This window comes from Embiotoca jacksoni, unplaced genomic scaffold (assembly GCF_022577435.1).
Source record: "Embiotoca jacksoni isolate LCO1_2020_lvr unplaced genomic scaffold, fEmbJac1.0.p SCAF_1, whole genome shotgun sequence".
NCBI lineage: Eukaryota > Metazoa > Chordata > Actinopteri > Embiotocidae > Embiotoca > Embiotoca jacksoni.
Window position 1 is genome coordinate 510001 of NW_027185229.1, and position 13007 is coordinate 523007.

At 42.3% G+C, this 13007-nt stretch overlaps 1 protein-coding gene across 1 annotated transcript in view; it reads right to left on the bottom strand.

Annotated features, from left to right (window-relative positions):
- cntn2 (contactin 2) overlaps positions 1–2427 on the bottom strand; it is a 41776-nt gene extending 39349 nt beyond the window's left edge. The window contains exon 1 of the mRNA XM_069152864.1: positions 2186–2427. The gene's annotated coding sequence lies outside the window, so the exon portion shown is untranslated. The remainder of the gene's footprint in view (positions 1–2185) is intronic.
- Between the last annotated feature and the right edge of the window lie 10580 nt (positions 2428–13007).

A 13007-nucleotide genomic window follows, 5' to 3' on the forward strand; every position in this document is an offset into this window, starting at 1 on the left:
ACCAGATATAAACCAGATATAAACCAGATATAAACCAGATATAAACCAGATATGAACCCGATATAAACCAGATATAAACCAAATATGAACCAGATATGAACCAGATATGAACCAGATATAAACCAAATATGAACCAGATATGAACCAGATATAAACCAAATATGAACCAGATATGAACCAGATATAAACCAGATATAAACCAGATATGAACCAGATATGAACCAGATATGAACCAGATATAAACCAGATATAAACCAAATATGAACCAGATATAAACCAGATATGAACCAGATATAAACCAGATATAAACCAGATATAAACCAGATATGAACCAGATATAAACCAGATATGAACCAGATATAAACCAGATATAAACCAGATAAGAACCAGATATGAACCAGATATAAACCAGATATAAACCAGATATAAACCAGATATGAACCAGATATGAACCAGATATAAACCAGATATAAACCAGATATGAACCAGATATAAACCAGATATGAACCAGATATAAACCAGATATGAACCAGATATGAACCAGATATGAACCAGATATAAACCAGATATAAACCAGATATAAACCAGATATAAACCAGATATGAACCAGATATAAACCAGATATGAACCAGATATAAACCAGATATAAACCAGATATGAACCAGATATAAACCAGATATAAACCAGATATGAACCAGATATAAACCAGATATAAACCAGATATAAACCAGATATGAACCAGATATAAACCAGATATAAACCAAATATGAACCAGATATGAACCAGATATAAACCAGATATAAACCAGATATAAACCAGATATAAACCAAATATGAACCAGATATGAACCAACAAACAGGAGGTGTTCTGAACTGGAAGAAGAATCAGAACCAGTGAAGCAGACGAGATGGAGGTTCTGTTTCCTCTTTATAGTTTCACTTATCAGTTCCAGTTCTGGTTTTCGTTCTGGTTCTGATGAGGGTTAGAGGATGTTGTCTGATGGAGGTGTCCCTCAGTGTGATGCTCTCAGGTCCAGACTCATGTCCTCCTTCAGAATGTCTCTCCGTCGTCTCCGAACTGAAATCTGAACTCAGACTTTGTAGTGTTCTACAATCTGATTATGAGAATAAAAACGGGATCAGACACACAGAGGAACCTGGAGGCGTCGTCAGAGGACGGAGACAGACTGAGGACAGAGACAGACTGAGGACGGAGACAGAGGACGGAGACAGACAGAGGATGGAGAGAGAGGACAGACACTGATTGTGGACTCATCAGACTGTTAAACTAGTTCTAGAACTAGTTCCTCTTAAAGTTCCTGCTGCAGTAAATCTGATTGATGGAACAGTTACAGCTCAGAGAGGTAAAGCTATGGCCCGCGGTCCTCTCCGGGACCTCCAGTCTCACTGACCCGGTCTGGGAGCTCGGACCTCTGCAGCAGGAGGAACTGGAGCCCGTCCAGTTCAGGGCCATACGTTGCTTTGCAGACAGACACCTTCCCAGCATGCACCTGGAGATGAACACCGAGATGAAGGAGGACCAGCGGCTAACGGAGCAAGTGCACAACACCGGATCAACAGACAAAAACCTTATGTAATCCAGAAACGGACCGTGATCCCGAACCGAATCAGAACCGTGACACGAGGAGCACAGCTGAGACCGAGCTCTTCCTCCGGTCCTCCTCCGGAGGTCAGACGGTACAAAGGGACATGAAGTCCGGTCTGAACCGGGATGAAAACCGTGACCGGTACCGAGACTCTGAGAGAGACACAGTTAAAAACTGCGTCAATAACAACCGGGACCTTCGTTCGTCCTGCAGCTGCCCGGAGCCCCCTACCCCGGAGCCCCCTACCCGAGAGTCCCCTACCCGAGAGCCCCGAACCCCGGAGCCCCCTACCCGAGAGCCCCCTACCCGAGAGCCCCGAACCCCGGAGCCCCCTACCCGAGAGCCCCCTACCAGAGAGCCCCCTACCCGAGAGCCCCGAACCCCGGAGCCCCCTACCCGAGAGCCCCCTACCCGAGAGCCCCGAACCCCGGAGCCCCCTACCCGAGAGCCCCCTACCCGAGAGCCCCGAACCCCGGAGCCCCCTACCCGAGAGCCGCCGTCCGGCTGCCGGAGCTGATCGTGCGGAGAGAAGGGAAATGTACCGGGAGGAGGGGGGGTGACGGTGTTCGGTGTGTTTACCTTCTGATGCAGCAGCGATGCGGAGCTCCTCTTTCTCTGCTCCTCTTTCTCTGCTCCTCTTTCTCTGCTCCTCTTTCTCTGCTCCTCTTCCTCTGCTCCTCTTTCTCTGCTCCTCTTCCTCTGCTCCTCTTTCTCTGCTCCTCTTCCTCTGCTCCTCGGATTGGGACTGAGGATGAATTCACAGACGGGCCTCCCTCCCAGTTTCTTCCCTCCTCATCCTCCTTCTGTTCTCCTCTCAGCAGAGTCAAGCGCGCAGATCAAACCGGAGGACTTCCGGGATCCTTTTTTCAGAAAGAGTGTAAAGCTGAACAGTTAATGACCCATCATTTAAAGTTTAGATTAAATCTCATGAAATGACGACATACAGTAAAGTTAATGACGAGCCCACGGAGGAGAATGACCCCCCCCCCCCCCCCCTTTAGCCTCTTTTAGCCTCTTTTAGCTCTCAGTTCCGGTTTCAGTTAAAGAGAAATAAAAGCAGCATCTCTGGTTGTTTTCTATCTTCACGTCTCTGGTTGTTTTCTATCTTCACATCTCTGGTTGTTTTCTATCTTCACGTCTCTGGTTGTTTTCTATCTTCACGTCTCTGGTTGTTTTCTATCTTCACGTCTCTGGTTGTTTTCTATCTTCACGTCTCTGGTTGTTTTCTATCTTCACGTCTTTGGTTGTTTTCTATCTTCACGTCTCTGGTTGTTTTCTATCTTCACGTCTTTGGTTGTTTTCTATCTTCACATCTCTGGTTGTTTTCTATCTTCACGTCTCTGGTTGTTTTCTATCTTCACGTCTTTGGTTGTTTTCTATCTTCACATCTCTGGTTGTTTTCTATCTTCACGTCTCTGGTTGTTTTCTATCTTCACATCTCTGGTTGTTTTCTATCTTCACGTCTCTGGTTGTTTTCTATCTTCACGTCTTTGGTTGTTTTCTATCTTCACATCTCTGGTTGTTTTCTATCTTCACATCTCTGGTTGTTTTCTATCTTCACGTCTCTGGTTGTTTTCTATCTTCACATCTCTGGTTGTTTTCTATCTTCACGTCTCTGGTTGTTTTCTATCTTCACGTCTCTGGTTGTTTTCTATCTTCACATCTCTGGTTGTTTTCTATCTTCACGTCTCTGGTTGTTTTCTATCTTCACGTCTCTGGGTGAAACCAGCGGAGTGTTTCTGTAACAGCTGTAGTTGGACAGAAGAACCTGTTTATAACTCCGAGGGTTTATCAGACAGCAGAGCAGCAAGTCGAAGTCTTTTATTTTGAAGGTACCACCGACCTAGTTCCGGTAGGTGCATCGGTCCTCACGGTGGTTTGACGCCTCCTGTCGGTGCTGGAGGTGGAGGCGGCGGTTTGCACCTCCTTTTGTTGTGAAGCTGAGGCGGCAGGTGCGGCGCCCACCCCCCCCCCCCCCTCCCCCCGGGCCCCCAGGGACGAACGGAGCTCCAATTAAACCCCGCCCGGTGACGTCACACCCCTATATCTGTGATGAGTTCAGCCTCATGATTATATTTCAGCACATTTCATTAATAACCAGACTGACAGGAAGTGAACAGCTTGAAAAATGACAGCTGGTGGACAAAAACGTTATTATAAATTATGATTTATTATTATAAAAGCATCTTTTTTTAAAACCTTTTTATATTATTTAAAATTTGGAGTTTATTGGAGGAAGAATTGACTGAACTCGTCCTGCCTGTCAAATGTCTCATAATAACAAACATTCAAAACTCTGTTCCAGATTTCATTCAGCTGATTTCAGAAGTTTTAAATGTTTTTATTTAACCAAAACATATAACATATAGAGATAGGCTATATAGATATAGAATAGGCTATATAGATGTAAAGATAGACTATATATAAATATAGATAGGCTATATAAATATACAGATATAGAAATAGGCTAAATAGAAATATAGATAGGTTATATAGCTATATAGAGAGATATAGAGATATATCTATAGATAGATAGATATCTCAGTGGAAATAAAAATTATTTATTAAAATAAATAATACTCGTTGAGGAGTGAAGCTGCTGACCTGAATGTGACCAGGTGTGTCCAATCAGAGAGATAGTACTGATTGGACCTGCAGGGGAAAATGTAAACAGACTTTCAGAGTAAAAGTAGAAACAGGAAAAAGACTTTCAGAGTAAAAGTACATGATGAGGTCTGACAGATGAACCAGAGACAGAGGTGTTTGTCCTCAGTAGCAGGAGCCATGTGGTCTCAGGAGAAGCAGCTCAGACCAGCAGTGAACTATGGTGGTGGTAGTATTATGGTCTGTTGTTGCCTCGGTTACGGGGACAGATCATGTGAGGATGTCTTCATGTCAGAGATACCGACATGTAACATATTTAGTTTTCTGTAAAAGGTAAATAATTCACAGCCCTATATTATAATTTAAATTAATTTAGTATTTAAAGAGACGAACATGGATCATCAGAACAGCTGGACTGTATCACTGCAGCCAGAACAATGTAGCTGATTAAAAACAGACAGTAACAGATGACTGAGGACGTAATGAGCTCTGATCCGCTTTATGATTTCATATTTCAGCCTCAGGTTCATTAGAGCTGAATACTGAACACAGGCACCAATTAGACAGACAGGTGATGTAACAATGAAGAGCAGCAGACAAACGGTCACAGAGGAAACTGAAGTGTTCTTCATCAACCACCTGGATTCTGTTGCTCTTTCCTGCAGCAGAAGGGTCGGCACTGAAATTAAACCTCTGAAAGATTACATCTATAGATATAGATATGTATAAATAAATGTATAGCTCTAGATAGGAATAGATATGTATAGATATAGTATGTATAGATATATAGATATAGCTATGTACAGATATGTATAAATATATAGATGTATAGATATCGATATGTATAAAGAAATGTATAGATCTAGATATGAATAGATACAGTATGTATAGATATAGTATGTATAGATAGCTATATATAGACATGTATAGATATAGTATGTATAGATATATAGATATGTACAGATATGTATAAAAATAGATATGTAGAGATATCGATATGTAGAGATATAAATATATAGATATGTATATAGATATGTATAAACAGATATGAACAGATATGTATGTATATAGATATGAATAGACATAGATGTGGTGTTCCACAAGGTTCAATTCTGGGGCCTCTTCTGTTCAACATCTACATGCTTCTAGTCGCTCAGATTACGGAAAACAACAAAGTGTTATAAATATAACTCCTTTGAGTGTGTGTCACACACCCTACACTGCAGGCAGGAGTCAGTTCTTCATCATGTATGTGAGCAGCAGTAAGTGAGTCTTCATCAGGCCTGGTCACATGATCACTCTGGTTTGTTTCTGTATTACTGATGTTCCCCGCCATAAATGGATAAAATTAATAAATGTGGGTCCTTTGTGTATTTTGATACCTCAGACAGACCCCCCCTCCCCTCCCAGTGTCTGCCCTCTGTTCTCCCTGTCATCCTATTCATTTTAATTTGAGCTCTGCATGAACACAAATCACCCCCCCTACTGTCGCATGTCATCTTCTCTGTGTCCCTGTGTGTGTGTGTAGGTTTATAAAGACTGATGTTCAAATGTAGTAAAATGAGTTGAATGTAGTCCCATAATGAAATACTACGGTGACAAATGGAACAGCAGGATGACATTTTGGTTCCGAGTTACTCAATTTGATTCACTTTACTGGACACACACACAGAGAGACAGAGACAGAGAGAGAGAGAGAGACAGACAGAGAGAGAGACAGACAGACAGAGAGAGAGAGACAGACACAGACAGAGCGAGAGACAGACAGACACCAGGACTTTAATAAAACAATGCTCTTCTGGCGTTACTATAGCAACAGTAGATCATGTTCTGGTTCCAGTTCCTGTGTTTTCCATCATTCAGGTAGACTCAGCAGGTCGCTGCAGAACTGGCTTGTTGGTTTGTTAACCAGCAGAGTTGATCTCCACCAGCAGCTCCATCACGCAGGAACTTTAACAGTGAAGAAAACACTGAGTGGAGAGCGTGTTCTTCTCCTGTAACATCGCATTCTTCAGCAGGTCAGCACCTGACAGTCTCACATTCAGCAGTGTTCATGTTTTACAGTGTTCATGTTTTACAGCACATCTCCAGTGCATCTGACTCCGTCTCCCTGCAGACCTCCATCTGTTGGTCGGAGCAGCTTGATCAATAAAGATACTGTTAATGAGGCTAAAAGCCTTCTGAGAAACCTGAGAGGCTCTTTGAGCTCCGAAACTGTGTCCCCCTGGAGGACAGGATGGTCAGCCTTCCAGGAGGACAGTCAACCTGTCCCATCCCAACACCCGTTTTGACACCGGTCCCATCCAAACACCGGTCTTGACACCGGTCCCATCCTAACACCGGTCCCATCCCAACACCGGTCTTGACACCCGTTCCATCCTAACACCTGTCTTGACAACATGGTAAGTCGTGTGCACCGTATGCTTCAAATGGTCAAGTCATAAAAACACAACGTGGACGGTGTCTAGAAGTCACAGATGCTAACAGTTCATCAAACTAACAGACGGCTGACGTAATGCAGGAAATACACAGAGGGAAGATCAACATGTTCCTCAGACATCAGCTGTTATCTACGTTATGAAGACAAACGCTACGTGAATAAAACTACAATACATCAGCTCAACATCCAACCAAATATGAACTCTCGTGACCTCTGAACTTTGTCAATGTCAGCAAACACATCATGACTTGAAGTTTAGAACATTTAGAGTTCAGACGTCGTGAAGTGCAGCAGAAAGATTTCTGTTCTTTCACTCACATTTCTCCGTTTTCATTTTCCATAAGGTTTCGGAGTCTTTTCTCTTCTTCTCCTCTCCAACCTTAAAGACACATTTAATCTGGCCGATAACAATAATCCAGTTTGGGTCTGATTCCAGTCTCTGCTCATAGCTCATGTAAAACATTAAGATAAAATATTCAGGGGGGGGACGGACATCATGGTCTGATTCATGAATATTAATCCCCCTCCTCCAAGTGACAGTATGTAATAAAACTACAATGTGAATGATTAATAAAGATCACTGAAAGTCTTCCACCAATTAATAAATCATGAGCTTGCTTTGCGATGAAGATGATGATGAAGCTTCAGGAGCAGCTGAAGGTCAAAGTGAACAAGGAATCTGATGATGTTACCAACTTCTGTTAAATATTAAAAGTGGAGATTTGTAGTGGTCATTTAGTTTGTTACATGACAGGAAGAGAAGGAGGAGACTGAGGAAGATTACAGTCAGATGAACAGGATGAGGCCGTCTGCTTCAGATAATAAACCTGTTCAATAGTCCACCAAGAACGAAACTATTTTCTTCTCATCTTTCAGACAGAATTTCTGATTGTGGGAATTAATAAGAAACTGAACAACAGCAGTGAAAGAAATTACAGGCTTTAAAACAGAAGCTGGAAAAGTGAAATCTGAGATAAATCTAAAAACAGATTATTGAAGAAAGAACAATTGAACTGGAATTAGATCTTTTAGTGATTCAGAACATCTGGAATAACAGACTGCAAAGATGAAGCCATTAAAAAAATAATTCTAAAGTTAATGCAACCAAACTGCTTTTGTGACATTTAATCTACATCAAGTGAAACTGAATATTTATATACACAATGGCAACTTTATTGGTGAATCAAGTATCAATGACATTAAATTCAAAACTGAAATTTAAAGAAATAAGACTAAAACTGCATTTACAAATCAGAACATGTCTAATTATAATAATAAACTACTTTAAAGAGAAACCCAACAGTTTAACAAACTCCAGCGGACACAAAAAAAAAAAAAAAAAAAAAAAAAAAAAAAAAAAAAAAAAAAAAAATCGCTGCTTCATCATCATACTCATGGAGTCGTCTCTGTTGCAGATGTCATCTTTGAAGACTTGCAGTTTGAGATACTTGTGGCAGTAAATATAAAGTTCGTATCACATGATGCCTACAAGGCTGATTCATTCAGCAACAATACAGTAAATCAGATAAACTGTCAAAATAAAAGTCAGTCTGCAGAGTTTTGGTCAAAGAAATACTTTAGTTTGTTAAAGTGGGAACAGGATTCAAATTTAATGTGGTGATTGGATAGAGACAGAGAGGACTGGTGGGACATGGAGGACAATTTAGTGAGACGGAGAAGACTGGTGGGACATGGAGGACACTTTAGTGAGACGGAGAAGACTGGTGGGACATGGAGGACACAAGAGCAGCAGCAGAAGGATAAAAACAAGCCGAGAGTGAAAATGGTAAAATAAAGAAACAGTTTGAGTTTGTCGATGGACCCGTGAAGGTCGAGACATGGAGGCTGCTAGCAGGACTGAAAGGAGATGATCGGTCCAGAAATGACAAATTATCTCAATTTTAAACTCCAGAATTTAGTTTAGACATATTTTGCTTATTTTAATGAAATGAGTGCAAATTCAGTTTAAGTTTCAACCAGCTATGAAGGAGGCCATTGATTAATTATCAACATTAATGTGTTGAGTTTCAATGTGAAGGATCTGTCTCCGGGTCTGAAAGGTGCACCACCTCCAAGCACCACCAGGGCGTGCTCTGTTAGATGTCAACAGAGAGAGTGATAAGCTCAGCTTCCTATCAGTGTTGTGGTGGATGACGTCATGGAGGGCCGTTACATGGTCTAACTGCACACCAGTAATCACAGAAGCACATGGTGACATGCTAACAATCAGAAACGTGATTAAAACCAACTTTTCTCCTTCAAAAGTGTCTGACCGAGCTGCGGGGAAACTTTCATGCCTTTAATTTAGTTTTAAGTTCTCATTTAATCCTGTTTCTTTGCTCTACAGGTAACTAATTCAGCAGGAAACCACAGCAGCTGCGGTCATGTGACTTTAACCTCCACATATTCAATATACAACATATAACATATACAACTGACACTGAAAATATCTTGACAGTTTTATTGGCTTTCTTTTCCAACCAGTGAAACTACAAACAACTTGTTAAAACCAGTGGCTGAAAATAACAAAACTGGATTTTAAAACTTACCTCCCAGGTGAGCTCGAGACATCCAGCAGCTCCCGGAGAACCTGCACGGACAGGAAACCGCTCAGTGAAGACAAACTGTCTTTCAGTCTGGCGTGAGCAGCTGAAACATTTAAAGCTTACGTCCAAATAATCCTCATTAGGTGTCAATTCACTCCAATCAGCCAATCAGAAAGTCCCTTCAGGTTAGGTCACTAATTACCGCCCCTCTCAAAAGAAAAAAAAGAAAGTCAAGTTACGCCGAATGCCACAACTTCCTGTTTGATTTCAAATTAAAAGCTTTTCATACCCTATGTCTCCATGTTCTCCATGTTCTACGTGTTCTCCAAGTTCTGTGTCCATGTTCTACGTGTTCTACATGTTCTATGTGTCCATATTCTGTCTCCATGTTGTATGCATTCTCCATGTTCTACATATTGTCCATGTTCTACATGTTTTATGTGTTCTACATGTTCTGTGTCCATGTTCTACATCAGGTTCTCCATGTTATACTTATTCTACATGTTCTATATGTTCTCCATGTTCTATGTGTCCATGTTCTACATGTTCTCCATGTTCTACATGTTCTCCATGTTCTGTGTTCTCTGTGTTCTCCATGTTATACTTATTCTACATGTTCTATATGTTCTCCATGTTCTATGTGTCCATGTTCTACATGTTCTACATGTTCTGTGTTCTCTGTGTTCTCCATGTTCTGGGTCCATGTTCTACATGTTCTCCATGTTCTATGTGTCCATATTCTATGTCTCCATGTTGTATCGTTCTCCATGTTCTACGTATTGTCCATGTTCTACATGTTTTATGTGTTCTACATGTTCTGTGTCCATGTTCTACATCATGTTCTCCATGTTATACTTATTCTACATGTTCTATATGTTCTCCATGTTCCATGTGTCCATGTTCTACATGTTCTCCATGTTCTGTGTTCTTTGTGTTCTCCATGTTATACTTATTCTACATGTTCTATATGTTCTCCATGTTCTACTTATTCGACATGTTCTGTGTTCTCCATGTTCACAATGTTCTGTGTCCATGTTCTACATGTTTTCCCTCTTCTACTGAGTCTACATGTTCTGTGTTCTCCATGTTCTATTTGTCCATTTTCTCTATGTTCTGTGTTCTCCATGTTCTACGTGTTCTATTTAGCCAAGTTCTACATGTTCTCCATGTTCTCCATTTTCTGTGTTCTCCATGTTCTATGTGTTCTACATGTTCTCCATGTTCGTGTTCAATGTGTCCGTGTTGTTTGTGTCCATGTTGTATGTGTTCTACATGTTCTCCATGTTCTATGTGTTCTATGTGTCCATGTTCTATATGTCCAGGTACATGTCATCATACACGCATACATGTGTTCTCCATGTTTTATCTCCATGTGTTCTATGTGTTCTACATGTTCTATCTCCATGTTCTCCATGTTCTCTGTGTTCTCCATGTTCTACGTGTTCTACATGTTCTCCGTGTTCTAGGTTTGTGAGTGAGGGTGAATAGAGACTAGGCGTCAGCAGGTAGAGAAAGGAGATAGCTTTACTATAAAGAAGGCGTCGCTAGCAGAAGTTGCAACATGTCATCATACACGCATACATGGTGAATATATTGATGCTGTTTTCTGTTGAGTAGATGTTCCATACAAAAGCTGTTATTCTGCGTGTTGAAGCTGCTCTGATACACGTGGTAAAAACAAGGAGATGCTAACATGACAGTTCATTTATAAAAAGCCAAACAGCATGTGATCATCTTTATAAACAATGTGCACCAGTTACATTTTACACTTTGCAGCATTTAGAAACAGAGAACACAAAGCTGTAAAACTGAACATTTTCTTTTCCTCTGAAGGTGAGATGATGTGGACAGAAAGAGACGCAGAAGACCGTCTTTATATCTGTTGGACAGGAAGGAGGAGCTGCAGGTCTCCAGACCAGAACCAACCCGTCCACAGACAACTCTGATGACCTCTGACCCTTCCTGATCAAACATGTCTGAGCTCACATGATTACTGAAGTAGTGACTGACAGGTGTCACATCTTTGTTCTGGACCGGGTCAGAAATATGATGAGACCAGCTGTGGTCCATCTCAGAGGTCAGAGGTCACCATGTACATGGATCACAGATTAAAGTCTCCTCAGGATGTGAAGGAGGACAACTTCCTCTGCAGCTGACGGCGGGCCAGACGTTCAACGGTGTATTCAGGTGATCTGTGTCGACTTGTCACACTGAGCTCTGTGATGTCATAAACCTGTAATGATGTCATCGATCTGTGATGTCATAGACCTGTGATGATGTCATAGATCTGTGAAGTCATAGACCTGTGATGATGTAATCGATCTGTGATGTCATAGACCTGTAATGTCATACATCTGTGATAGTAAAGACCTGTGATGTCATAGATCTGTGATGTTGGAGTCTGATGTTGGACGTCTGTATTTTACAAGTTGACAGAGAGCACCTGAATGCAGCATTAATGGTGAGAATGGCACAGAAAAAAAGAGCAGGATGCAGAGAAGGATGTTCAACCTTCAGTCAGTGACCCCTGAAATGGGACAGAGCTGCAGACCTGTAGGCATGTGAGGTGAAAGGCATTATGGGAGGAGATGTGTGTATGAGTGTGACTTCAGGCCTTCAGCATCATGTGGAGAAACATTGCAGACGGTTTCCTGCAGGAGCTCCTTCTTATTTACATCATAGATGTTTTCCTCTTTACAGCATACAAACAGGTAAAATATGTTACAGTTGAAGAAACGGCAGCAGAGGGAGGAGGAAGAGTCTCAGTGGAAGGAACGGCAGCGGAGGGAGGAGTCTCAGTGGAAGGAATGGCAGCGGAAGGAGGAGTCTCAGTGGAAGGAACTGCAGCGGAGGGAGGAGTCTCAGTGGAAGGAACTGCAGCGGAGGGAGGAGTCTCAGTGGAAGGAACGGCAGCGGAGGGAGGAGTCTCAGTGGAAGGAACGGCAGCGGAGGGAGGAGTCTCAGTGGAAGGAACGGCAGCGGAGGGAGGAGTCTCAGTGGAAGGAATGGCAGCGGAGGGAGGAGTCTCAGTGGAAGGAATGGCAGCGGAAGGAGGAGTCTCAGTGGAAGGAATGGCAGCGGAAGGAGGAGTCTCAGTGGAAGGAATGGCAGCGGAAGGAGGAGTCTCAGTGGAAGGAACTGCAGCGGAGGGAGGAGTCTCAGTGGAAGGAACTGCAGCGGAGGGAGGAGTCTCAGTGGAAGGAACGGCAGCGGAGGGAGGAGTCTCAGTGGAAGGAACGGCAGCGGAGGGAGGAGTCTCAGTGGAAGGAACTGCAGCGGAGGGAGGAGTCTCAGTGGAAAGAACAGCAGCGGAGGGAGGGAGGAGGCATCTCAGGACAACTTCAGAGTGCAAATGTTAGTCAAAGCTACATGACGAAGGTGCAGGACACTAAAGATGCACCATCTGGGACTCTTTCTCATAAAGCATTTTTTTTAGCGGGAAATCAGGTTTTAAATATTTACAAAGACTTTCTTTCAAGACCTACATGTACAGAATAAAAGCCAAATTATTCATAAGAACAATATTCAGTGTGCAGTGGAAAGATTACGTTACATAAATCTGAATAAGAACAACAGTAATACAACATGAAGGAGGAGAGCAGCACGACGGACAGACGCCACCTCGACACAATGACAAGAATGGCGATGATGACGATGATGACGACGACGATGATGATGATGACGACGACGATGACGACGATGATGATGACGATGATGATGACAATGGTGATGACGACAATGATGACGACGACGATGATGGCATGTTGTTGTGTTTACAGCAGAAAAGCCAGCTGCTACAAAAAGATGTGAA